The sequence below is a fragment of the Puma concolor genome, chromosome C1 (assembly GCF_028749965.1).
Source record: "Puma concolor isolate L17-30 chromosome C1, mPumCon1.1.hap2, whole genome shotgun sequence".
Lineage (NCBI taxonomy): Eukaryota > Metazoa > Chordata > Mammalia > Carnivora > Felidae > Puma > Puma concolor.
This window is the reverse complement of record NC_141674.1, coordinates 90,351,243-90,370,337: the sequence shown is the minus strand read 5'-3', so window position 1 is coordinate 90,370,337 and position 19,095 is coordinate 90,351,243. Positions and strand designations below refer to the sequence as shown.

Below are 19,095 nucleotides of genomic sequence, written 5' to 3'. Positions count from 1 at the left end.
ATTCTTCACTCCTGTTAATTATTATTTTTTTTATTTCTAGCATTTCCTTTTGAATCTTTCTTAGAGTTTTCATTTCCTTTCTTACACTACAGTTCTGTGCTTGCATGTTGTGGTCTACTTTTTTCCATTAAGGATCTTAACTATTAATCATAGTTCATTTCCTAAATCTGTATTATTTTTGAATCAGTGTTCTGACGAGTGCTTTGTCTCTTCATACAGTGTTTCGCCCTTGCTTTCTAAAATACCTTGTAATTAAGAAAAAGAACAGATCTATTGTAGGAGAAAATATACTAAGGTAAATAGACCTTCAGTGTAAGGATTATGTAATTCTGACTAGAAGACAAGCTTTATTATTTGGTATAGCTATAAGGAACTGAGATTCTAATTTCTCTAATGTCTTTGTTTTTGTCTCCTTTCTTGACTTTGTACTTCCCTAAGTACTTTCCTCTGAGTCTTTTCCTTGAAGCTCTTTCAGGTATAATTCCCAGCTATTCTACTGTAGTTATATTTATATTGTAATATGTGGGAGAAAGTGAACATTCTAAAACTTTCTGATTAAATGTCAGTTAGAGCCTGTGTCTTGAGACCTTGACCTTCACAGGTATTTTTTCCACTGTTTTGTTTTGCTTTTTAATGATTTTTTCCCCACCTGCTCCCTCCTCCCTTTCCTGGCTATTGGGTTCTCAACCTGTATCTTTGTAGCCCTAAACTAGTTGATTATGCCCTACTCCCCAGAACACTTAGGTGAAAGATCAAGACTAGCAGGAGTGGAGACTAGGACTTCATGAGGATGAAGACTGGGTATATCACACAATGATTACTCTGTTCCCCCTGCCAGGGGCTACTTCTTGGATCCTCACGGGAACCTGATGGGGCTCCTGAAAGTAAGCCAATGAAAGAGTAGGGACCCCTATTAGACTGTGATCCCCAGGTGATTGCCCAGTTACCAGTAACTCACAAAATTACATTCAAATACTCCTCTCATTTGATGGTTTCAGGGGCTTCTGTTCTAGGTAAGAACAGTTCATCAGGGACTCTGGATGCTACTAGGTGTACAGATTTATGGGTCACAGTTTTCCCTGAAATCTCAGTTTCTCTGTAGATCCAAGGTAAGTCATGGATTTTCAATTTGTCCAAATTTGTCTTCTTGTAAGACCTTGCTTGAGTGGCTATTTCCAACCTCTTTACATGCCAGAGTTGAACTGAAACTCAAGATTAACCTTCCCATTGCTGAAAAAAGATATTAATTTAGATCTGATTCTCTAAATCTAACCCATTTTCTAGGGAAACGTTTTTAAAAGAAAATAAAGTCCCAGAGAGTTCTTAAATAATAACATAATTATAGATGAAAAATGAGCTTTGCCTTTACTGGCTATTTTTATAACCAGGAATTTCACAGCTACCCTTTGGTTACTCAGAGACCGTGAGTATTCTTAGATAAGGATACATAACATTGCAAATTTATTAAAAGTGTGTCTTAAAATACAATTAATTTATGTTAACATTTGTGATTAGCAATGAGTACAAGATCCTAGAAGACAATGCAGTGCTTTGAGAAATTTACATAAATATCATTAAATATATTTTATAGCATATGTTTTATATGTTAGTGCAAAAGTCTTGCCCTGCCAATAAAGTCTATTCGTTTTATTATAGTAATTCTAGTTGTCAAATTTATTACTGTAGCCACCTGGCATGTGATTCCACATTCTTAACATTCTCCTTTTACTGAACAGAATTTATGAACTACTTCTAGGTTCAATGAAATAAAGAATTTCTAACATGATTCACCATCAGGATAGGGTTATTATTTTGTCGATCTGTACGTAGGAGTTTGAGTTTAAAGTAACTTTGAAAGACTGTTATGAGAACAGGCAGTTTGGGGGCATGCTGTACCTAATTCATGTACAAGATAGCATATGGCAGCACTCTCTGAATTAACTGTTATGGTTGCTAAGCAGGAACATGGGACAATATTCTATAGTAAACTTACTTAGGATGACTGGAAAAGTTTTGATCAATGCTTGGCATTAAGTGGGATTACTCAGCTTTGCTGAATTATTATTCGGAATTCTATATATTCCCTAGTTTGTTGCCGCAACTTGAACCTAATGAACTTGAAATTTATATATAGTGCTGGTTCACTGAAAATCTGTAATAATTATGACTAAACTCTATATTCAATCCTTAAACATTACAGTTATCTAGTGCAGTCATCTCTTCAGACAAATGACTGAATCTGAAAATACCTATTTCACTTTATACAGTACAAGTATTACTTAAAAATTGGTGAGTCTTTTGCATAGGTAAATTCTATATTAAAGTAAACCAGGGAAAATTTCATATTGTTAAGTGGAGAATCTCCATATAAAGTAGAGAACTTTAACTTACTTAACCTGTTTTATACATTAAAAAATCACCAATATAAGGAGTGGTAGAAACAATGTTTTTTCTTTTGGCTTTATGCAATGCCACTCACCAATTGCTAGGTCAAGCATCAAATGAATTAACATGATTAACAAATATGCCCAGCACTTTACGTGGAATATAAAATCTATGATATTACACTGGTTTGCAATTAGTTGAAAGGAAAAGATATACACTTATGGAATACTTATTGAACATGTTAATTCTGTACATATAAAATAAAAATGCATTTAGTATTACAAATAAAATAATACAGTAACTACAGACATTATCCATACTAAAAGAGTATAACATTACTACTAATATATTCAACAAGTTATTTAAAAGCAATAGTAACTGAATATCTTTCTGACATTCAAACTATATTGCTAACTCATGATTATCCTTATAGGTCTTCTAATTAGGGAGACGGAACTTTACTTCTAATCAGTTTGTGGATAACTTCAAATTTCAATGCACAAAAAACGCAAAACTTTGTGCCCTACAAACTTAACATCTCTTACAATTGCTATTACACTCTACTATTAACTTTCCAGACATGAAAGCAATGTTGCATATTTTGCCTATTTCACAGAGAAGTCTTGTTGCAGTATTCTTAATTTTAGTCACTGAATGAATGCATACAGTTAATTAATAATTATGAGAATTTGGGAGATCAAGTTCTACAGACTTCTCTTTCTGAATAATATAAAAGAAAAAGTAAACTAGTGGAATGTGGGAACAGAAGAAAATATATAAATATATTAAAGGGTATTTGCTAAAATCAACAGGGAATTTTATACTAAATAACAAATGCTGAAGCAATGTCTATCAAAATCATAAAGAGATAAACATTCCAACTATCACAGATATTGATAAGTATTATTGGAGAAAGCTAAAGTCAATGTAATCAGAAAATATTTTAATGGGCATAATTATTGTAAAAGATAAATCACTATAATTTATGAATGATATATTATAATGATAAAAACAAGAATAACTTGTAAAATTCCTAGAGTTATTAAAACAATTAGTTAAGGTGATGGTTATAAAAATAAACCGTAAAATAATTATCTCAATAAATTTATAATAACTGCTTCAAAATGAAATGCAGTTATTCTATTGGAAAATAGACAAAAGTCATAAAGATATAGGAACATACATAATAAGAATGGATGTTATATGAACAAAAGCATATTATTAAAGATGTAAAATAAGTCATGACTAAGTGATGAAGTATAAAGTATTTTCGATGAGAATACTCAGTATTGTAAAGATGTCAGCCCTTGAATATTAACATTAAAAAGGACTGAAAATGTAGAAACTCATGTTTATCCAGGAAATTAATGTAAAGCAAAAAAAAAAAAAAAAAAAGAAATTAATGTAAAGCAATGAGCATTAATTTTATTCTATAGAAAAGAGATATTTATTTGATAAACATCACTGGCCCTTGTATCTGAAAATTAATAACAATAAAGCTAGATCCACTTATGCATTTTGAGAAAGATTATTATGAGCCAAATCAAAATATGGGAAAATATTACAACAAATGGAAGCCAAAGAATTAACTTCCAAATGTACTTTAATCTCCTACAAATTGAAGTGTATAATACCCCCAAATAACATATTTTATCATAATATATAAATTTTTATCAATGATGTCCAAAAATATATCTACTTCCTAATAATTAGTATTTTAAATTAAATGAGTTACAATATATTATTGGTGACCATTAGATGGCAAAATATTTACAAAGAAAATTAATTTCCATCACTAGGCACAAGGCAAAGTATTCAAATGTGCCAGGAATTGGCCAATTTCTTCAACATTTTCAGAGGTAAATCTGATGCAACTTAAAACTGAAAATACATTTACTCTTTGTCATTACATTTTTAGAACCATGTTTTTATGGTGAAGGCACTGTACTGAAATTTATTTATAATGATGCTTTATTAGCAAAAATAGTAAACTTTAAAATATATATATATATAGTGGTAAAAATACTTAATACAGTCTATGCTGTTAACAGATTTTTATAATATACTAGTATTATTATCCATAGACACTATTTGAACAACAGCTCCCTAGAACTATTCATCTTACATAACTGAAACTTTATACCAGTTGAACAACTCTCCCTTTCTCCCATTCTCCCACCCCCCAGCTTCTGGCAACCATCTTTCTGCTCTCTACGAGTTTGACTATTTTAGATTATCTTATATAAGTGGAATCAGGCGGTATTCATCCTTTTGTGACTGGTTTATTTTACTTAGCATAATGTCCTCCAAGTTCATCCACTTGATTGCACATGGCAATATTTCCTTCTTTCTTGAGGCTGAACAATATTTTGTTGAATGTACATACCACCTTTTCTTTATTTGTCAATGCACATTTAGGTTGTCCCATATCTTGGCTATCGTTAATAGTGCTACAATGAACAGAGTGTAGTATTTCCTTAAGATCTTGATTTTAATTCTTTTGGATATATTTGTTGGACCATATGGTAGTTCTATCTTTAATTTTTTTTAGGAATGTCCATTCTGTTTTCTATAGTGTCTGTATTTTTTTTTTTTTTTTACATTCCCACCAACAGTGTATAAGGATTCCAATTTGTCCATATCTTTGCCAGAACTTGTCCTTTTTTTTTTTTTAGTAGCTATTCTGGCAGGTATCTTCTGAGGTAATACCTCATTGTACATTTGATTTGCATTTCCTTGATGATTAGTAACACAGAGCACCTTTTCATGTACCTGTTAGCCATTTGTATGTCTTCTTTGGAGAAATGTCTATTTAAGCTCTTAGCCCATTTTTAAGTCAAGTTTTTAGGGTTTTTTGCTACTGAGATGCAGGAGTTCCTTATATACTTTGAATATTAACATCCTATCAAATATATGGTTTGCAATTATTTTCTCCCACTTCATAGGTTGCCTTCTCATTTTCTTAATTGTTCCTTTGCTATACAAAAGCTTTTCATTTCAATGTGCTATTTACTTATTTATGATTCTGTGGTCTGTGCTTTTGGTGACATATCCATGAAATAACTGCCAAGACCAATGTCTTGAAGATTTTTCCAGGAATTTTACAGTTTCAGGTCTTACATTAATTCTTTCATCCAGTTTGAATTGATTTTTGTGTATAATGTAAGATATACAAGGTTTCTTTCTTCTGTATGTGGATATCCTGTTTTTTCAATACAGAGCATTCTACCCAAGAGCAGCAAAATATACATTCTTTTCAAGCACACATGAAATTTTCTCCAGGTTAGATCACATATTATATTAGGTCACAAAACAAGTCTTACAAACTTAAGAATGGATACCAAATATCTTTTCTGACCACTAAGGAATGGAAGCAGAACACTATACCAGAAAGAAAGCTGTAAAATTTAAAACATGTGGAAATTAAGCAACACATTCCTGAACAACCATTAGGTCAAAAAAGGAACTAAAAGCAAAATTAAAAAATAGCTGGATACACTCTAAGGCAAACCACAATATACCAAAACTTATGGGATATAGCAAAAGCAGTACTAGAAGGTAAGTTTATTGAAGTAAATGTCTACATTTAATAAGAAGACAGATATCAAATAAATAGCCTAATCTGACATCTCAAGGATCCAGAAAAAACAAACAAAACTAAACTAAACTAAACCTATACTGGTTATTTATGTGAAAAATTCACATAAAGAGGTTAGTGTTCCATATGTCCCAAATGGTATTTAAATGTATATGAGGTTTTATTGTTTTATGCCACATCCATAATGCTAAACTGTGTTCTAAACATACAGATCCATAACCAGCAAATAAACTGAGTCAGTAATTAAGAATCTCCCAACAAACGAAAGTCCAGGGCCAGATGGCTTCACAGGGATATTCTACCAAGCATTAAAACAAGAGTTAATACCTATTATTGTCAAACTGTTCCCAAAAATAGAAATGGAAGGAAAACTTCCCAACTCATTCTACAAGGCCAGCATTACCTTGATTCCAAAACCAGACAAAGACCCCACTAAAAAGGAGACTTCACAGGCCAATATCCCCAATGAAACTGGATGCAAAAATTCTCAACAAGATCCTAGCAAATTAAATCCCACAGTAAAGATTTATCCTTGGGCCACAGGGGTGGTTCAATAGTTGCAAATCAAACAACATGATATACCACAAGAACAATATGATGCTCTCAATAGATGCAGAAAAAGTATTTGACAAAATGCAACATCCATTCTTGATTAAAAACCCTCAACAAAGTAGGGATAGAGGAAACATACCTCAACATCATAAAGGCCAAATGCAAAAGACCCATAGCTAACATTACCCTCAAAGGGGAAGAACTAAGGGCTTTTCCTCTACTGTCAGGAACAAGACAAGGATGTCCACTCACACCATTGCAATTTAACGTAGTTACTGGAAGTCCTAGCCTCAGTAATCAGACAACAAAAGAACATAAATGGCATTCAAATCGGCAAGGAAGAAATCAAACTGTCACTATTTCAAGATGACATGATACTCTATCGAGAAAACCCAAAAGACACCATCAAAAAAAAAAAAATTGCTGGAACTGATACATAAGTTCAGCAAAGTCACAGGATATAAAATCAATGTAAAGATATCTGTTGCATTTTTATACACCAATAATGGGGTAGCAGAAAGAGAAATCAAGGAATCAATCCAAAAACCACAAGATACCCATGAATAAACCTAATCAAAGATAAAAGAAGATATCTATTCTAAAAGCCATAGAACATTTATGAAAGAAACTGAAGATGACACAAAGAAATGGAAAAATATTTGATGTGCATGGATTGGAAGAAGAAATATTGTTAAAACATCTATATTACCCAAAGCAATCTACATATTTAATGCAATCTCTCTTAAAACACCACCTGCATTTTTCACACAGCTAGAACAAACAATCATAAAATTTGTATGGAACCACAAAAGACCCCAAGTAGCCAAAGCAATCTTGAAAAAGAAAAACAAAGCTGGAGGCATCAAAGTTATAGACTTTAAACTGTATGTCAAAGCTGCAGTCCTCAAGACAGTATGGTACTGGCACAAAATAGACACATAGATCAATGGAACAGAATAGAAAACTCAGAAATGGATCCACAACTATATGGTCAACTCATCTTCAACAGAGCAGGGAAGAATATCCAATGGAAAAAAGACAGTTTCTTCAACAAATGGTGTTGGAAAACTAAACAACAACATGAAGAATGAAACTGGACCACTGTCATATACAACACACAAAAATACATTCAAAATGGATGAAAGACCAAATGTGAGACAGTAAACTATCAAAACCCTAGAGGAAAACAGGCATCAACTTCTTTGACCCTGGCCATAGCAACTTCTTGTTAGACATTTCCCTAATGGCAAGGGATACAAAAGCAAAAATGAACTATTGACACTTCATCCAGATAAAAAGCTTTTTCACAGAGAAGAAAACAATAAAACAAAAAGGCAACCTAAGGAATGGGAAGAGGCATTTGCAAATGACATATCCGACAAAGGGTTACTATCCAAAATCTATAAATAACTTATCAAACTCAACACCCAAAAAACAAATAATCCAGTTAAGAAGTGGGCAGAAGACATGAAGACACATTTTTTCCAAAGACATCCAGATGGCCAACAGACACATGAAAAGATGCTCAACATCACTCATCACGATGAAATATTACCTCATCCCTGTCAGAATGGCTAAAATTAACAACACAGGAAACAACAGATGTTGGTGAGGAAGTAGAGAAAGGGGAAACTCTCTGGTGGGATGGCAAACTGGTGCAGTCACTCTGGAAAACAGTATGGAGTTTCCTCAAAAAGTTAAAAATAGAGAACTACCTTATGACCTAGCAATTGCACTAGATATTTACCCAAAGATAAAAAAATAATGATTTGAAGAGGTACATGCACCCTGATGTTTGTAGCAGCATTATCAACAATAGACAAATTATGGAAAGAGCCCAAATATCCATCAACTGATGAATGGATAAAGAAGATGTGGTGTGTATATATATATACACCATATATAAATATATATATATATATATATACACACACACACATACACACATACACACACACACACACACACACACACACACACACACAATGGAATACTACTCAGACATAACAAAGTATGAAATATTGTCTACCGAATAATGTGAATGGAGCTAGAGTGTATTATGCTAAGCGATAGAAGTTAGAGAAAGACAAATACTGTATGATTTCATTCATGTGGAAGTTAAGAAACAAAAACAGATGAAAATAGGGGAATGGGAAAAAAATAGAGGGAAGCAAACCATAAGAGACTCTGAACTATAGAGAACAAACTGAGGGTTGGTGGAGGGGAGTTAGGCAAGGGATGGGCTAAGCAGGTGATGGGTATAAAAGAAGGCATGTGTGTTAGCACTGAGTGTTATATGTAAGTGATGAATCACTATATTCTACTCCTGAAGCCTATATTACACTATATTCTAACTAACTAGAATTTGAAAAAAAATAATAAAAGTTAAAATAGTGATTTGCACTCCAGGAAGAGTTGAAATCAATAATAGAGTATGTCTTATTAATTATACTCACCTCATGCAACTTATTATATATTGGCCAGTGCATTTTTGTAAAACTAATAAGATAAAAAATCATCTACTCTCATTTCAATTATATACTACATATGCATACGTATTATGCATGCCTATGGGACAAATTTGACTAAAGCTTTCTCTTGGGCAAATGATCCCTTATATAAAAAGAATGCCTATTCTGGCTTTTATTTTAAATCCACCTACTTGTAAGAAGGATGTGTTGGTTATTTATTACTTTATATATAAGACAGTGATTTCATATATATCACTTTATTTAGATATGTTCAGGAGTTTTTTTTTTTAATTGTTGTTTACTTAATTTGTGGTAGATTTTAAACCTTCACTACACCAATGCCATTGGTTTATAAAACACATGTTGCTTATGTTATAGCATGACAAAGCATCCCCATGGTAAGTGAAAGGTAATTGACAATCAAGATTTCTATTACTATTCCAGAAACAGATTTAATGAAAAGAGAAAAGGTTATACACATTGAGCTGGGGGTGCTTGAATTATTCTACACATTCATACTCTCAAGGACAAATTTTCTTATAAGGTCTCCAATATAATATGAATATACAGCTGTCAGAATTCTTGGTAAGGTAGGGTAAAAGCATTCTTAACCTCAGAGGGGCTGATTGTCTGAATAGGCAGTTGTTTATATTTTGTAGGACAATATCCACTGTTGTACTTAGTATTTTTCAAGTTTGACATAAAATGATGGGATTCTATCCTGAAGGCAATCATCTTCCAAACAATGTAACAGTGTGAACCAAAATACTGAAAATGTCAACATTTCACACACCATTGATTCTTAATGTTTCTGAAGCTGTTTTTTAGTGTTCTGTGGCTACAGGTAAAAAAAAAAAAAAAAAATCACATCCTGTTTGTAGTACTTTTCAACATCTTAACATCTCACGACGCAGAGCAAGCAACATTGCGCTACTTTTGTTTGTTGTTTTTTTTTAAGTCCATTCCATGTATGTTAGAATTTGTCATCTGTGATTTGACAAACTCAATATAGAAAAATGTTCAGCATTGGGATCTTCCAGAGCTAACGGTAAGAATATTATGTCATACCATAAGTATAAAAATAATTAGCTAAAAGATGTTCTCTTTGGTATTGTTTATTTTAGGGAATCATCTGAAATAATTTTTAAAAATTGTGTGAATTTATTCCATCAATATCTCCAATATTTCAATATTTTATGCTCTTGGGGGAGGGTTTTCTCCCCACTCCCTCACAATGCTCCAGATACTAAGTCTGTGCTTGTCAGATAGACAATGTCTATTTGACTTGCTTTTGCCAATGTGACAGCAGCAAACTTCATGGAGGCAGAGGTCCAAGAGAGTAGCTGCATGTTTCTGTCATCACTCTTGATCCTCTACCTCATCCTTGAAAACTTGCTTGAGATAGCTCTCTTTCTTGGGTCTCTGTTATAGCCATCAGAACAAGCCCTGAGTAGTGTGTTGAAAGATTAAAGACCACATGGAACAAAGCTGTATTTTTCAGTTGAGGCTATTCATGAACAAGCCTTGTGCTGGTCCAAATTAGCAGAACTGTCTGACCTTCTTATGGATCTATACAAAATAATAAATGGCTATTATTTTAAGCCACTAATTTGTGGTATATTTGTCATTCACCAAAAACTAAATGAAATAGGTTTAAATCCAGATACCTGAATATGCTAGAGTGTATATCTACCATTGAATTATACACACCTATTAAATACAATGTAAATATTTATATGTACATGTGTTATCCATGCATAGGGACATATGTTATAACAGTGAAAAGATACAGAGGAAGTTAATATCAGTGTTATTTCTGAATGTAGGAATTAAGGAAGGCAATTATTATCTTACTTTTGTTCTCTAATGACACATACCAAATGAATCAAACCTGGAATACATACGAGTTCTATATTTATGATTATGGAAATATGTTTTGTTTGAAGTCCTTGCTTTTGATTAGTTCTTGTAAGTTGTTGACAGAGTAAGAATTCACTCATATGACATAAACATTGGAATGCACTCAGAAATATCCCATGTCAAAATTCCATTGTATTAGAAATACTTATATTTTAAGTTATTTCTTTGATTTAATGCACTGTCTCTGACACATTTCAAATAATTGAATGTAGGTTAAAAGGGATTGAGAATTTTTTCAGGTTACGTATATGTAACATACATGCCCAAATGTCCCTTTCTAAAGAGGTAAAAATAGTACCTACCTCACATATTTGAGGGCTAAATGAGTAAAAATATAAAAGGTTCTTAGGAAAGTGCCTAGTATACAGTGGTTGCTCAAAAAAAAAAATTAGCTTTTATCATGTAGTATTCAGTAGTGCAGTTTGGAGGAACTGATTTGTGAGCCATTACCATGAATGACATTTTCAAATGTGGACCTGGTGGGATAAGATCATTAAGGAAGCATATATAGTTTGATAACACCTTCAGGCCAAAAGTTGAAACCCTGAAAGACATCAAAATGTAAGGACATTCAAAAGACAGATTATTACTCCAGTTACTTTATTAGGTTCTGAGATCAACTTCATTCTTAAATTTTTTGTTAATGTTTATTTATCTTTGGGGGAAAGAGAGAGAGAGAGAGAGAGAGAGAGAGAGAGAAAGCAGGGGAAGGGGCAGAGAGAGCAAGGGAGACAGAGGATCTGAAGTCAGCTCTGTGTTGAGAGCAGAGAGCCTGACATGGGGCTTGAACTCACAAGCAAGGAGATCATGACCTGAGCCAAAGTCGGACACCCAACCAACTGAGCCACCCAGGCGTCCCCAGCCTCATTCTTAATGATGGTACAATAGCCAGAAAGTCTCTGACTTAGTTGTTTGTAAATACTAGTCACACTGTGAACAGACTGTAAAATCTTCCTCTTGAAGTGCTTACATACTTAGACACACACACACACCCCTACCCCATAGCATGAATCCAAGATACTATGAACCTGGCTGTGGGTCAGACAGTCTCTCAGTCTGTCTTTTCCAATGACTGCACTATCTGGAGTTCATTGGGTCATTTGTGAGGCCTCAGCTTGGGAAAAAGCCAAGCTATATACATGACATAGGTCCAAAGTTGCTGGGTAGATACAGTAATTCCTTTGGAGCAGATAAGAAAGAGCAGATAAAGAACTTTTATGCGTAAACAGAAGCTCCAAATTGATATAAATTTTTGTGCCTGAGAAAGGTATTTTTTTTTAACAGAGTACCTGATACCCCAGGCTTGAGTAACCTAGAAGCAGTTAAAGAAACAAACCCAACTTGAATAAAAGTTCATAGTCATTTCATATCCCCAAAGAAACAAGGCGAAATTTTTAAAAGTCCTATTCTAAAGAAACATCTCTCTACCACTAGAGCCAAATTGGTTTGCTTTTTTTATACTGCTTAAACAAATATGATAAAATCATATTGAAATATAGCCATGAAATATTAATACATCTAATACTGTAAAGGCTATTTCTCAAGGACAGAATATAATTACCTATTCTTGTTCTTAGCGCACGTTTCTAAAATTTCATGGTGTAAGTGATGAATTCAGACAAAGTAGCACACAAGAACTTTCTGAGTGTAAAAGACCAAAGGTAAAGATGGATGAACCTCTGACTGCAATGTAAACTATGTGGGTTCTGTGTTAAATGTGCAACACAGGAACAACTGTGAGGTGGTGCTAAAGAAAAAGTAAGACGAAGAGCAGTGAAATAAATTCCCCAGGGAAAAAATGACGGATAAAGGGAAGCAGAAACATTGAAAGCGTAAGTCTTAGGCAGCCAGTGTTTTTATGAAAAGTTGCATATACACACATATACTCATGCATGCATATATTCTGATAACATTTGATATGTATTTTCTCCTAGGTATATACAGAATTGTGAGTGACAAACAAGGCCAGCAACAAATCCGGAAGGAAGAATGGAGTATGATGTTGGCATTTGTATGACAATGTTTACATAAATGAAGGAGGACATTGGTGTTGGCTAGGTGAAGAAAAAGGGATGAAGACAATGGCCTCTCATCAGAGACACCTTATTCTGACAGCCAAGACTAACGTGATGATTATAACTGGTTTTATTGTAATCTTCATCTAGTAAGAGTTTAACTAGGGGTGCTTGGGTAGCTCAGTTGGTTAAGCATCTGATTTTGGCACAGGTCATGATCTCGTGGTTCGTGGGTTTGGGCCTGACATCGGACCCTGTGCTGACAGCTCAGAGCCTGGAGCCTGCTTCAGATTCTGTGTCTCCCTCTATCTCTGCCTCTCCTCTGCTCACGCTGTCTCTCTCTCCCTTAAAAATATATAAACATTAAAAAAATAAAAAATAAATCAGAGTTGAATTAAAACTTCCTCAGATTACTTAACCAAGGGTTACATAAATGTACTGGGGTATAAAAGAAATGAGAAATAAATTTTTTTCTCAATTATAATAGTGGTTAATAAGCAATGTGATGCCAATGGGCTGTTTTTATAGAGAGGAAATATGTGAAAGCATTTTCTGACACTATTGTATCAGACACGGGTGCTAGAGATTTTGCTTTGTTCATATATATTCTTTTCACAGCAAGAAGTCAAGAAATGTCGAAAATGACTGATTGGAATAAATCTCTGTGTGTAGGAAATATTGAGTTATGTTAGCAAATTGTGGGAGAAAACTTAAATGGGGCAGCCATAGATCAATGCATTATTAATCTTTTCCCATTCCATATAGAAAACCACACACAGACACACAGACGTGCACACACATATACACAACATTCTTTAAAAATATGCCTTTTTCAGCTTGAATTTTTTTCCCTGATATTGTAGATAATACAACTGCATGAGCAGGTAACATGCATGCTAAACTTCTATTTTTTTTAATTTGAATAAATTCTAAATATATGTAGGCTTTATACAGTTGTCATGTCTATCGCAGTCCAAGTGAAGAGAGAATAAATATCATACATTTTGGTTTAGCTGCTGGTATGTTTATAATCCAATTTTTTCAGAGGGATAGTAGCATGATATATGGATATCTACCGAATATTAGTTTATATGGGAAAGCAAAGTGGATTTTTCAGACAATACAGTAACAGCTGGATTCCAAAGTGCTAACAATAAAAGATTGAGAAGGTATATGCAAACATTTTCCAATGCCTATGGCTTTTCTCCCTTATTTCATCTTATAATCATATACTTATCTCTCTTAGGAGATAAAAACAATGTTAACTACATCTATTTGGCTTATGATTGTAGTATATTTTTTATTTGTATTGAAATAGCTGTCATAGTATTAAGAATAGTAAAATACAACTTTTTTGGGGAGGCTCCATCTTTTTTGGTGTACTTCAGAAAAATACTTGCGTATGTGTATATTCAGAAAGCCACAAAATGAGTTTTTTTACTTTCTTAGTTTATAGTAAGATTATATAATACACTCCATGTGATTTACTGTTTTCTAATCATTTAAAATGTTGTGTTTTGAGGTGCAGTGTACTGTGAGTGATAGAGGGCAGTAAAATAAAACTCTCATAGTTTATAGTCTTACTTTCTAATGTGCACTCTACCTTGATTTCATTACAATAATCATCTGAGGCTTTCAAAATAATATTTCACAGGTACTGTGTGCTTACCAGGCACTGTGATAAACATGCCTCATATACATTATAACAGTCAACTCTGACAACACTTCTATGAAACGAAGGGAATCCAGCCTGAGGAATTCAACATTCTCTTCCAAGATTCCACGGTTTATAATTGAACCAGAATTATAACTCTGGGCTGACTCATTCCCAAGGGCCAGCTTCTTACCAACTTGTACTACCATTATAAATTATGAAGATTGTTACTAAAGATAAATTTATAGATTGTCATTTTCTAAGCATTGCCTATAAACAGAGTTTATATATAGAAACTTTTTCTTAATACAGTACATTTTAAACTCATGGTCCATTTAGGTAACTTGTCAATATAATACAACGAGTACATATCAATACACTAATTTTGAAGACAGACATAGCTGCTCTTGAATTTTGGATTTGGGTCTTACTAGGTAGTACATTAATGTGTTATTGTATTAGTTCTAAGAGATGCACATGTGTTCAGGTACACGGCTGGAAATGTCAGCATACACAGTTCCCTCTTCCAGTCCCTTTTTCTAAATGTCTACCAACTAACACAGCTCTGGTCTATTCAACTGGCATTGTCTTCCAATCCCTATTGCCATGTGTCCCATTTAACTGAACTCTTACATTACATAATAAAGTTCTCAGCATGCCCTCACTACTACTACACTATTTCTGTGAACAGCTGTACTCATTTTTCCAAACTGCATAGTTTCACAATACATTCTTACCAGTCCATCCCCCAATTTCAACTTCTCTCACAGTTGTCCCCAAATTCAGCTTGGAGGCAGCAGGAAGGTTGTTTGTCTTCATGAACACTGAAAATAGGTCATCTACATTTTTGTCTCATTTGATATTGTGTTAACTGCCACTGTTCACTGGCTTTCCCCAGATTTGCTCTGCCGAATCTGCTGAGGTAATTTCATCAGAGTTGAGCCAGTGGATGGATTTGATTCTTAAGGTAAACTAGGTTATCTGATTAACCTCTAATATTAGTAATAAGGAAAACATTGTTAAGGCTTCTCTATTTACTTTATTTTATCCCTCCAATTTTTAGAATTGCAATAGGAATAAGGAAAGACATTTTTTGAGGAGTCATAAAAGATATTTTGAAGGTAAGTACAGCTAATAAGATTTTGAAATGAATTTTTAAAAAAGAGAATAAAAGAAGACATAATAAGTCTTCAACTGCTTAAAGGACAGTCATATGGCAAAATTTAATGGACTTGAATTTTTAAGAGAGGACATGATTAAGAGCACCACAAATGATCATGACTGTTATTTCCACACAATGCAAGACAAAATTTAAATTCTAGCTATGAAGCTTCACCATAATATGTCTTGCCCTAGCAAGGGAGTTAAGGATTAGGTTATTTATATAGAGGACTTTTGACCAATTACTATTTGGTGGGGTTAAAATAAATGTGGTTCAGTGAGGATAGATCACAAAAGGGATGCATAAACAATAATATCTATTGATCTATTTGTCTGAAAAATTTATAAAAACTGGTATAAAAGTTGTTCTGCCACTAGACTAAAAGATCATTCCTTATAGGGATGAGATCATATTCAACTCTATGTCTTCAACACTGCAAACAATTCAAGAAAATGCCATAAAATATTTGCTGAACTCAATTGTACTTGAATGTAAAGTAGCAGTTTGTATTGTATTTGTGAAAGAAGCTTCTTCTAGAAAGCTTTATTCAGACAAAAATCAGGAATTCAGTCTTTCCTCAAAGGTCATACATCCATGCTCTTTCAAATATAAAGATCCCAAATGAACATCTTCCTGGATAACTAATCAACTCTGATTAACTAAACAAGGAACAAAATTTAGTATTAAAACCAAATAATATGGGTTTCTTTGTTAAAAATTCACAGAAATTGTGGAATATACACAGGTTTTAAATTAAACATGTCAGGGGCACCTGGGTGGTTGAGTGGTTAAGAGTCTGATTTCAGCTCAGGTCATGATCTCACAGCTGGTGAGTTTGAACCCTGCGTCAGGCTCTGTGCTGACAGCTCAGAGCCTGGAGCCTGCTTTGGATTCTGTGTCTCCCCCCCACTCTCTCTCTCTGCCCCTCCCCTGCTCATGCTCATGCTCTGTCTCTCAAAAACTAAATAAATGTTAAAAAAATTGTTTAAAAAATATGGCAAAACAATTTTTTCCAAATAATTAGGAACACTTAAAATATAAATAAATTTGCAATATTTATTTCCTAACATAATAGAAGTGTTCAATTTAGGGGCGCCTGGGTGGCGCAGTGGGTTAAGCGTCCGACTTCAGCCAGGTCACGATCTCGCGGTCCGTGAGTTTTAGCCCCACATCAGGCTCTGGGCTGATGGCTCAGAGCCTGGAGCCTGTTTCCGATTCTGTATCTCCCTCTCTCTCTGCCCCTCCCCCGTTCATGCTCTGTCTCTCTCTGTCCCAAAAATAAATAAACGTTGAAAAAAAAATTAAAAAAAAAAAAAAAAAAAGAAGTGTTCAATTTAGAGTGAGAACACATTGTGCTCGCTTCGGCAGCACATATACTAAAACTGGAACGATACAGACAAGATTAGCATGGCCCCTGCGCAAGGGACACGTAGAGCAAGAACACATTAAGTGGTTCAAAAAATATTCATTCACAGAATTAAATTGTAAAAAATTATACATATATTTTATTTATCCCATCATTTAAAAATTCTATATACATCTAACACTTCTATATACATCTTGTAATATATATACTATCTCATTATGGAATTATATACATGAATTTATAAATAAAACTATTGAAATTTTATATCAAATTATTTATATAGTGGAGCCCACATGAGAGATTACAAGTCTACTGACTATGTATATAAATGTAGGTTAAAAAAATCCATTTGTTCCCTCTGAAATGGAACAAGAATTATTAATCTGCATCCATGATTTTGGAGAGATCTATGAGTAGAACTGAATGTGTCCGGGCAATTCCTGACAAAAATATGAAAAATTCTCTTTGTATATTTTTTGTTAATTTTTCTGGGACAGAATCCATAGTCTCAGTCTAATTCTAATAAATAATAAATAAATAAACAGATAAATAGCAAGTGAAAAACATAAGTTATACATTACAGAATGCCATTATTCAGTCATGGCATTTGGGTACCAATCTAGTGCTTCTGCTGCAGAGTTAATATCTAGTGACAAGGTTACTGGTTTGCTGCATTGCTAGCTATTCAAAATACCCCTGTGAATTTGAGAAGGAAAGGAAAATATATAATTAGCAATCATTTTAGTAGTCATTTGGGAATTTCCTAAAGACAATAAAAGGAATTACACAAAATATGCCAGAGACTAAAATTTTGACTTAAAGATTTCTCTAGTAATCTAATATTCAGTGACTGAACTGAGTCAGTATTTTTATGTTAACTAACCATTCCCACCTTAGTCAACTGAACAGTTATGGAAGAATAGAACGATTGCTCAACCAGAGTACTGAAAATGTGAAGACTAAGTTCAGAGGCAATGTGACCTTATAAACTCATTTCTCTCTATCTCGAGTCTCCCCAAGTTTTTCTCAAATATAAAATACATAGTCAGGGGCACCTGGGTGGCTCAGTCAGTTAATCGTCCAACTTCGGCTCAGATCATGATCTCACGGCTCGTGAATTCGAGCCCCGCGTCGGGCTCTGGGCTGACAGCTCAGAGCCTGAAGCCTGTTTCAGACTCTGTGTCTCCCTCTCTCTCTGCCCCTCCCCTGCTCACATTCTCTCTCTCAAAAATAAATAAACAGTGAAAAAAAAAATTAAATACATAGTCAAGGGAACACTGACAGCCTAGCTCTAGTTCTCCATTTTAGTGACCGCTTTTTTTTTTTTTAATTCTCACAAGATATGTGGAGCTCACATTTCAATATGTGCCTTTTTATACTTAATCTCTGATTGTTTTTTCCTCCTCACACTCAGGCCAAAAATATACATATATATCACATATTATATATACAATTGCCTCCATCTTTAAATCTCTCTCACTTAAGAGTTATATCTAAAGCAGCAAATGTTTCCTTTTAAATATAACCCTTTTTATACTCATTCGCCATGCACTATTCCTAAATCACTTTTGAATCTTCATAATTCTATAATTTCCTATTACCCTTTGGAAAATGGCCACCATTATATTTATTTAGTTATAAATACATATATAGGTATTAATAAAACTTTGAGACCTCCAACTTGTGATAAAAATACTTTCAACTGCCCTACTTATTATTAAAAATATTTCCTCATTCAGTATTTACAACATTGCATGACACATGGAAAATGTTAAAAAGGTATCTGGTACTTTATTAAAGGCATTTTTGCAGGATCTATATCTGATCATTTTTGAACAATTATGTGCAAGACACTACAACAGACAAAAATTAGTATTTCACAGCCATGTTTTGAAAAGATTTACAGCTTATTGAATCTTATTTCTTTCACTTAATTATCTCAAGAGAAAAGCAGAATTTATTCTATTATTAA

General features: G+C 33.6%; 1 non-coding gene across 1 annotated transcript; it reads left to right on the top strand.

Annotated features, from left to right (window-relative positions):
- Positions 1–17,109: 17,109 nt before the first annotated feature.
- Positions 17,110–17,214, top strand: LOC112849064 (U6 spliceosomal RNA). The gene has a single exon (XR_003222513.1). It is a non-coding gene; the product is annotated as a U6 spliceosomal RNA (small nuclear RNA).
- The last annotated feature ends 1,881 nt before the right edge of the window (positions 17,215–19,095 follow it).